The sequence below is a fragment of the Helianthus annuus genome, chromosome 9 (assembly GCF_002127325.2).
Source record: "Helianthus annuus cultivar XRQ/B chromosome 9, HanXRQr2.0-SUNRISE, whole genome shotgun sequence".
Taxonomy (NCBI): Eukaryota; Viridiplantae; Streptophyta; class Magnoliopsida; order Asterales; family Asteraceae; genus Helianthus; species Helianthus annuus.
The window spans coordinates 141449468-141459038 of NC_035441.2; the positions used below are offsets into that span (position 1 = coordinate 141449468).

Consider the following 9571-nt stretch of genomic DNA (forward strand, 5'->3'; position numbering starts at 1 on the left):
AAATCAATCCTTCGAAGTCTTTGTTCGAAACTCAACAGGGATCTTTCGAACCTTGTTGATCATTCGAACAAGCATTGATCTTTCGAACAAGTCAGTATCTTTCGATTCTTATTTGCTTGTGTTTTTAACAGTTTGTGGTTTTTCAGCTCTTCTATTAATATTTGATCAAAATGAGCTGTACAAGTCCATGGGATTGGAGTTTGAACTCACAACATACTCAAGAACTAACCTCTGTTGCTGATTGGGCAAAGAGTATGATTCCACAGCCTTCAATCAGTGCAAGTCAATGGGCTTTGGTGTCAAAGCAAAATCAAAACATGCAAAATTTTGTGGTAGAACGAGGAGAAGGATATGCAGCTACTACTAAGATACGCCAGGGTCTGTTGAAGAAGAAATTCGAATCATTTCGTTTCTTAGAAAATGAAACACTAAATGATATAACGACTCGTTATTATCATTTAATGTGTGAAATGCGTGCTTTTGGTGTTCCTACATCTCAACAGGAAATGGTAGCACGATTTGCTGATGCTCTACCTCCAAAGTGGAGTTCATTCATTGAGCAGCTAAAGCATACGGGCGTTTTAGATGCTGTCAATGTTAATATCTATGAATTCATTCAGAAGTTGGAGCAAAAGAACGAAGTGGAAATTCGAAAAGCCAAAAGGATTACACCTACTCAAAGCACGGAAGTGTATTTGCCTGGTTTTGGTCCTTCAGCTAGTTCTAGTTCTGTTCAGCAACCAAAGCTTCAAACGGCGTGTGTATCCAATACAAGCTCTTCTCCGTGTACACAGTTCAATCAAACCCAACTACAAGCCCAATTTTCCACAACACAGCCTCAATTTGATCCAAGTGTCGATTGTGGTCCGGACATACAGTTGGGAAACGGTGTTCAAACAAGAACTGCTTTCTATGCTGAAATTGTCAAAAATGTCAATGATGATGAACCTTCGGGAAATGATGACAGTTCAGGATATAGTGGCAGCTCGGATGAAGAATCAGGTTTAAATGAAGAATCAGATTTAAACGAAAGAACTGATTCTGAAGCTGATTATTTGTCGGATGATGCCAAGGAGACAAAAGGTGAAAAATCTGACTTGATCAAGAAAGCTGATGCTACATCGAGCGAAATGGAGAAGATTCTCACTGAAGATGGATCTTTCTCTTCTCAGACTGCCTTTGTGGATAATGTCACAGATTCTACAAGTCAGGTTCAAGCTAAAACTCCTAGCATATGTAGTGATTGTGCCGATATGAAACTTAAATGTGATGAATTGAAACGTGAATCTGAAACGGTTCATAGTCACAATCAAAGTTTGGTAATTGAACTGGCCAAGTGCAAAGAGGCAAACATGGCGTTAACTCAAAACGAAAAGGAGTTTAAATCTGTAATTGAAACTCTAAAGAAAAGTGTTTCCGAATTAAACAAAGTTGTGTATCATAAACAAGTTAGTATTAATGACTATATCAACCTTGTTGAGGAAACCAAAAAGCAATTAGCCATTGCCCAATGCGAGCATAATGCGATCAAACAAAAATTGGATAGTTATTCAAACTCCCAATTTGTGCTTGATCACATCATCGATGTTCAACAACCGAAAGGAAATCAGAAAGGGATAGGATATAAGAAATGTCCGCCCCCTTTGATGAACAACTATACCAAGATGCCCGATGAAGAGGAAATGCCTCGGTATGAACCTAGTGTACCTCTTGATGTTGAGGAATTTGCTACTGGCCTAGGGTTCAAACCGGACAATTCATCGGAGGGCTCATCTGATAACAAAGAAAAGTCATCATGTGCTTCAAATCAAAGTCCTCCAACTATTGAGGAATGTGATTCTTCAGATGATGAATCAGATGTGATTGAACAGGATGAATCACTTGATGAGGCGAAAGGAGTAGAAATTCCAATTGAGAATCATATTCTTTGTGATCCTCCTACTCCTGTCGTGCAACCTGTTGCCAAGAAAGTGATAAATCCTGTCAAAGATGTCAAGAATGACAAAGAAAGTGTGTTTGCTGTTAAAAGCAGTAATTTGTTGTACACTTTGGTCGGAGATGTTAAAATTTATTCAAACAATGATTTTCCAATTAAAAATGTCAATCCATCCTTGATTGATAAAGTTTTTGAAGATAACACGAGCAAGTTTTTGGGAAAGACGATCCCTGGAGTTACTGTAACTCAATGTGATCCAATTCCAAAGGCTGAAATCAGAAAACAATTTGGAAATCAGAAACCACCGACGAAGCAACAACCAATTGCCTTTAAGGGTAAACAACAACAACGAGCTCCAAAGCCAAAGGCTAAGGCTAAGGTTGAATCAAAAGGAGCTCGTTACAAGAAGAAAGCAAAAGATGTTAAATTTGTAGCATCAAGGGGTACGGACAAAATTGAGACTTTTGAAAACAAATCAAACACCGATTTTGTACAACAAGTCAAGATTTTGAAACGAAATAGCGATAACAATTACACCCAACACACAAACGGGTGTGATGAAAGAGCAAGTACCTCGGGTTCTACAGGTTCGACATCTGCTAGTCGAACAAATTCTCCTAAGTTTGTTGAAAGGAGAACTTGTTTCAAATGTGGGAAGTTTGGGCACATCATTAAAGACTGCACAAATTTGCCCAAACCAAATTTTGTTGAAAGAACCCCCTCTGAACAAGGTCACTCACAACGTCGTCCTGTTTCTCCAAAACATGACAAACGCACAATTAAAGAACAAGAAACAAAACAACGATGTAAAAATGTAAAGGTGATCGAAAAGGCTTTAAAACCGGAAACTGTTAAAAGGAAACCTAGCTTGTCACAACCTTTAAAACCAGAAATTGTACATAATACACAATCTGGTAAACAAAAACAAGCTTGGAGACCGAAAACAGGTGAAGGTTCAGGGGGAGGCGTTAAATTTCCAAATCATCAAGAGGTTGAAATTACATTTCTTGATTCTCAGGGGCAACCCAAGTCTATGAAGGCTTGGGTCCCCCTCTCCAACTAATCTCTGAGTGAGTGTGCAGGAAGTTCCAGGAGGAACTATCGATAGTCATAGGATTGTTGATAGTGGAATGTCCTTGCACAAGATAGGCGACAGAAGAAATTGTTGCCTTTGATGGAGAGGAAAAGAAAAGAAGAAATATCTGATAAAAGAAATTGGAAATTGGAAAATTCGACCAAATGAAGCATGAGCCAACATTTGGTCATTATGGTTTTTGATAGGGTTCTCAGGAAAGAATACAATGAAATGTGTGCAGAAGCCTAGGGATAGATTGAACATCCGCACACCATTTCTGAAAGAGAAAGACAGAGACCTTCGCTGGTGTAATTGAAGGCCAACTGGACTCGGAGGTTTATGATCTTGTTGCTGTCAAGAGATTATTCAGTAGCTGCAAATTCGACTTTCAAGTCCACACCGGGTGGATATCCAATTTGGGAGAGTGCTTAGATTCCTTGCAATGCACGAAACAGTTGCAGGATACGTCTTTAGATTTCTAATCTCTCCTATACTTGTCGTTATTTAAGCTACTTGTTGAATTATTATTATCTCGTACAGCACTCTTTGGCCTGACACGTTGATCTTGAATATCACCTCACACGTGATTGTTTCATATGAAACTCATCAATGTAGTCATGGTTCGCACCGCTTACCGACATGCCAACTCACTTTTCCAAAATTCGATAAATCATTTTTGATTAAAATTAATTTTGGTAAAACGGCATTGAGGTAAAACATGAGTGAAGCCAACATCGGAAAATCATTTTTGTAAATATCTTTGTGTGTTTTAAATTTATCTTAGTTTATTGATTTTAGGGGGAGTAATTCCAAAAATCTGAAAATCCAAAAACATCGAAAAATTTCAAAAACACAAAAACAATAGAAAAGCAAAAATGAGTTTCCTGGAGAGCAAAAGAGAAAATGATAGTACATCAGTGGTCTATCCAAACCTCTTTAAACCTTAAATGAAAAACGATAAGCAGCTCTATATAAGATGTATCGGTAGGCTCACAATCATTTTAAAGTGTGCAGGGTGATATAAATCTTAATCGACTGAAGGCCAGGTGGGAACCACTCATTGGCATATGGTCTTAGTACCGAAATTTCGTTTGATAGATTGCCGAGGTTCTGAGATATTCGGTCTTTATGCTGCTTATCATCTGGGTATCATGGTTGTATCTTTTACCGAAAAATAATGGGGACGCAAGTCTAGATCTTCCATGATACTATACATACGTGTACATATTACATACTGCATTCGACCTCAATAAGTGATAAACAATCACATGTCCAAACAAATAAGTGATAAAAATATCACATCTATCCGGGTGTCAAGTTCGTCTCTCTGCTGTACGGAAGTACTGACCTGTTCACGGACTTGCACCTGTGCCCTCATGCATACGAAAATCAAGTTCCTCATCAATAAGTGATTATATCACATAGGGCTTGTTTTCAAATCAAAATAAGTGAGTATCTCACGTTTTATACGGTCAAACAGATGATAATCGGTATACTCACCGGTAAGATGAACACTCGTGCATACCTTGATACGGGAATGTGTCGTGATGTGGATGAACACCGGTCGGTAAGTATAAAACATACCTTAACGTATCCCCTCGCCATGATTACATCTGATAAGTTGAGCTTAAGTGGACAACAATACCGATAATTGTTATAGGATGCTTATTTTAATGTTAACTAACTGAACAACAAGAGTGTTTTGGCATGACCGTACACTGATATGATTCTCTTACCCTCGAAACTCGCAAAAAGAATGTCTGTATATATTTATTTACTGCTTAACTTTTATTGTTTTTCTTTTAAACAGTTTCGTCGTTTGGTGCATATCAGCACAACATTAGCGGTGATGTCGTTTGATAACACTCAAAGGATTTTAAATTGTTGTCTTTTAATTTCAAAAATTCCAAAAAGATTTTAGGCGTGTTTTAATATAAATTTTATAAAAGCCAAAAAGATTTTCTTTCTACTTTATTTTCGATCGTACGATGTTGGAGCTCGAGTCTTCGTTACCTGAAACCTGAACGAAAACCGAATTGACTAAATCTTCATAAACGGTCGAAATTTGCAAGTTTTGAAAGTTAAATCTAAAATCGAGAAATTTATTAAACTTTCAAACTGTCGGACGGTGTTTGATTGTGATAATGGTCATGAGTGTGTCACTGGTTTATGATTAACTATATTCCAAGCAGTTGTTCTCATTATGCGTTTAGATTTCTTGCATGTGCAGATTCTAAAGGCTAGGAGTACATGGTCGATGACAAGCTTTGGAATGAAGACACGACGAGAAGGCGCTCAAGAGATGAAGATGATCGAGTAGCCGCTGACCATCATCAACACCACAAGGATCTCACTTCATAAAGATCAAGTCATTCACGAGCATAACTCAAGGGGGAGCTTATGTTAAGGGGGAGTTTGTCAACACACTTCCTACATGATACGGGTAGTTTGTCGATACACTCTCTACATTCAATACGTGAAGACTTTGAAGATCCTCCGACAATGAAGACTTGAAAGGACATCAGAGTTTTGGGAACTCGAAGACCAAGGACCGTCGAAGTTCGAGACGTGTCTACAACTATAGAAGATAAAGACAAAGCTACAGCCAAGGGGGAGTTTGTTGGTGCACTTGTGTCTGTACTTTGTCTGTATTCGGTCTGTATGTAAACGATGTCCTAAGTTAGTCTGTAAGTTGACCAAGTCAACTATCCTCCTAGTTTGACTTGGCCAATAAGTTGTAATATGTTAGTCTGTATCGAAGGATAGCCTCGAAGGATACTGTTGATCCTTCGAGGTGCTCGATAGATATGGTTCGACTGTTAGACCTCGAAGGATCATCCTTCGAGGTCCCTGCTCATCCTTCGAATGAAGTGTACTCGATAGATGATCCTTCGGACCATCTATCGGATCCTTCGGGATAGACAACATGAGCTGGGTATAAATACCCATGCAGTGTGTTGAGAGTAGATAGATGCACACAGACAAGAGACTTGAGAGCTGAGAGCATTCTGTCCGAAACACACACACACATAGTGAGAGTTTGCAAGTTAGATTTGTAAACATTGTGCTTGTAACTGGATCCTTCATACGTATTAATACAGTGGTGTTAATCGGTGAACTCTTGTGTGTTTGTTTCTCTACTTGCTTCATCCCGGTTTGCTTACTAGCTTGGATTCCGCACTCGCTAGTAGGTTTGTATAACAAGGTTTAGGTTCGTCATCCTCCGTGAAAGGGACCTACAGTAAGTTTGTCATTTACACATGTGTAAATCTGTTATATTTACACATGTGTAAAAAATCTAAAAAGAGTGATTTTGAAAGGAGAAATAAATTATTTGATATTGTAAATTCTTTTTTTAATGTTGTATCTTAATTACAATGAGGTTTGTATTAAAAAAAATTAGTTTTTATTGATTTTTTCATTCGTTCTCACGGTTCTCGCAATATTTAGCGTTCTCAAGATAACCCTCCCCTGTATGTGTATATATGTATGGGTTATTGGATTTTATCATCCCAAATTATTGGCTATTGGCCGCTGTCACCCCCAACTATCACTTTGACTTCTGTCACCCCCAACTTAACACTTAGTGTGTTCTGTCACCAAATCGTTAACTGATCACTTTGACGTCTTGAATCACAGATTACACAAAATATGAAGAACAAAATATGATGAACAAGATGTAAATATGTAGAACAAAATATGATAAACAAGACATGAAGAACAAAATATGATGAACAAGATGTAAATATGTAGAAGATGAATCTCTTTATTGATGAATCAGTCATCACAGATTACACAAACCAAAGGAGTATACATCATCTACAAGCTGGTTTAGATCACAAAGATCTAAACCTAGCTTTCTCTCACTAACACATAGTTTCCCTCTCTCTCTAGAATACACACAGTGATGGAGAATGGATGGGATCTTGTGGGAGGTGCACAAAGCTTTCTCTAGGGTTCTTGTCGTGTATGTCTATATTGTGTCCATTGCCCTAATCCTATACAACATATATATATATAGACTAGGGACTAAAACTCAGACAAACCATCTACACAAAAACCCTGACTTTTGTCCTAAACAAAAACTCAGACAAAAGTCTAGCCTAAAACTTGGACAACTTGTCCAAGGATAAACCTTGGACTAAGTTTCAAGACATGTACAATAAAGACCCTAACAATTGGAAGGAATGCACTTTTCACCCAAAGTGCATTAACAAACTCCCCCTTGATCAGTGCATGGTCTTCATGTGGTCTTGAATTCTTCATTATCGTTGACTTTAACTTGGACTTCTGCTTTGGTTGACCAGAACTGATAAGCGACAGTTACCCTACAGAAATTGCACTTACACTCTCCCCCTTAACTGTTGCTATCAGTTCTATCTGACATTGATATCTTCAGTTACCGGATACTACACTTACAAAAAATTTAACACAAATATTAGTCATTTGATAGAGTTATCTTGAATTTTCTCAAGGAAAAAAAAAAGACTCTTTTCATAATCCTCTCCATATATATACATAAATATTACACAAAGATACGTGAAGAATAAAATATTTATAATACATAATCATCTACTTTCAACATAAAAAAACTTAGCAATTTTGTAATATTTGGTAAATATTTTTTGAAAACTTCATTATGAAAAAACTTAGCAATTTTGTAATATTTGGTAAATATTTTTTGAAAACTTCATTATGAAAATAAATCACCCAAAACCGTTACTTAGCTAGTTATATTTCTTCTACTCTCCATATTGAAAAAGAGAACACTTTTAACCGGAGTGTAAAAAAAACCGGATTAACCGACCAATAGCCAATTTAACCACAATACCCGAAACAAAAAAAAAAAAAAAAACCCCGAAAGTAGCGGACCAATTATGGTTATAAATGTTTCCACATGGATTTTTGTGAACACACCGTTTAAAAGTATTTTCATCATACTATAACTATAAGACCATGTGTAGTGTTTAAACAAAATAATGCCCTCACTATGGGACATTATTCGACACGTGGCAGTCCAGTCAGCATGGGGCGTTATTGCAAAAGTGGCGTAATGGGAATAATGCCTGATAATGCCCCTTCCAATCATTAAAAAAAAAACAAACTATTTTCTCATTGGTGGGTCAAACCCAGTCAACCATTTCACAAACCATGTTAGGCGTTTTATATATAATGCCCCACCAATTTTTTTCAAAAATAATGCCCTATAATGCCCTTTGTAACGGGGAAGGGGGCGTTTTTTTTTTGCCTTATAATGCCCTATAATGCCCCACTACACATGGTCTAAGTAAATCCCACCAATAGCAAAGCTAATGTAAGATCTAAGGTGGGTAAGATGTAAACAGCCTTACCTCTACCCCGTAGAAATAGAAAAGCTACTTCCAGTAAGACCCTGGCTCCATAGTAGTTTTGTATCAAGATTTGGACATAAGGCACATAACACTCAACAGTCGGGATAAAGACTAATTAGTGCATATATCCCCTTGTCTTTTGGGTATCAACGCCATGATGCATAATTAACCGCCCGCCGTTTTTAACGTTATTTTTACGAAATTAGTAAAAATAACGTTAGAAATAGAATTAGTGCAATTTCACTTTTACTCCTCGAGGGCCTACACATATATACATTATATGCACATGTCGCAAACGGGGCATTTCACATGTAAGCATATTCCTATATGTAAAATCACAAACAAAATTGATTACAATGACTCGAAATATATACTAAAATAAAAGACATTGAAGATAACTCTTAACTAATAAATTAAACCACACTTAAGATACTTTTAAACTCTTCGATAAACTTCTTTCATTTGTTGATAACCCTTATCTTTTAATGGATTATCTCTTTCGTTGCTCGATCAAAACTAATCTTTATTGTGTTTTTGCTTCTAACTTTTCACAAATTTGAATGCACATCAAAACCAAAGTTCGATCATTGCCCTTCTATATGAAGACATATTACAACTAGGAATTTAAGAACACTTACAAATTACATGACTTTTGATTTCCTCAGTTATACAGCTTGATGATCTATTTGTTAATGAATTTCAGGAAGAACTTTTAATGGGGGAGATACAAGATTTAACCAGAAAGGTTTTCAGTTTCTTCATTTCTATATCACAACAAGTTGTTCCTGAATTTTATTTTCTGTTCTAAAAATAGGCTTGGTTTTTGTGTTCTTAATTTATCACCTAGGGGAGCTTGATGCATCAACAAAACATTGAACTCTACAAGAAGGTAAATTTTATATCCTTGAGATATAATCAAAGTCCCGTGTCATCGCTAGTTAGTTTTCACCATCTGTCATCGGTATATTCAAGTAAGTGATCTGAACTATGTATGATGAATTATGTTTTTGATTACTTCAGATATATGGCACAAGAGTGAATGCAGAAAATTGCGTAATCGAAGAGAATGACGACCGTGGTGGCCTTATGAATCTGCAACTAAGCCAGCTTTAGCATCAAACTCATGGAATACCTCTAGCATCGTGAGAAAAATAAGGGGACAGTCAAATTTGTTCTGGAAAATGTACTTAAGAGTTCGTCAAGAAAGAA

General features: G+C 36.9%; 1 long non-coding RNA gene across 1 annotated transcript; it reads left to right on the forward strand.

Annotated features, from left to right (window-relative positions):
* The first annotated feature begins 9002 nt into the window (after window positions 1–9002).
* Window positions 9003–9571, forward strand: LOC110878994. Its single transcript, XR_002558359.2, has 3 exons — window positions 9003–9107; window positions 9210–9251; window positions 9383–9571. It is a non-coding gene; the product is annotated as an uncharacterized LOC110878994 (long non-coding RNA).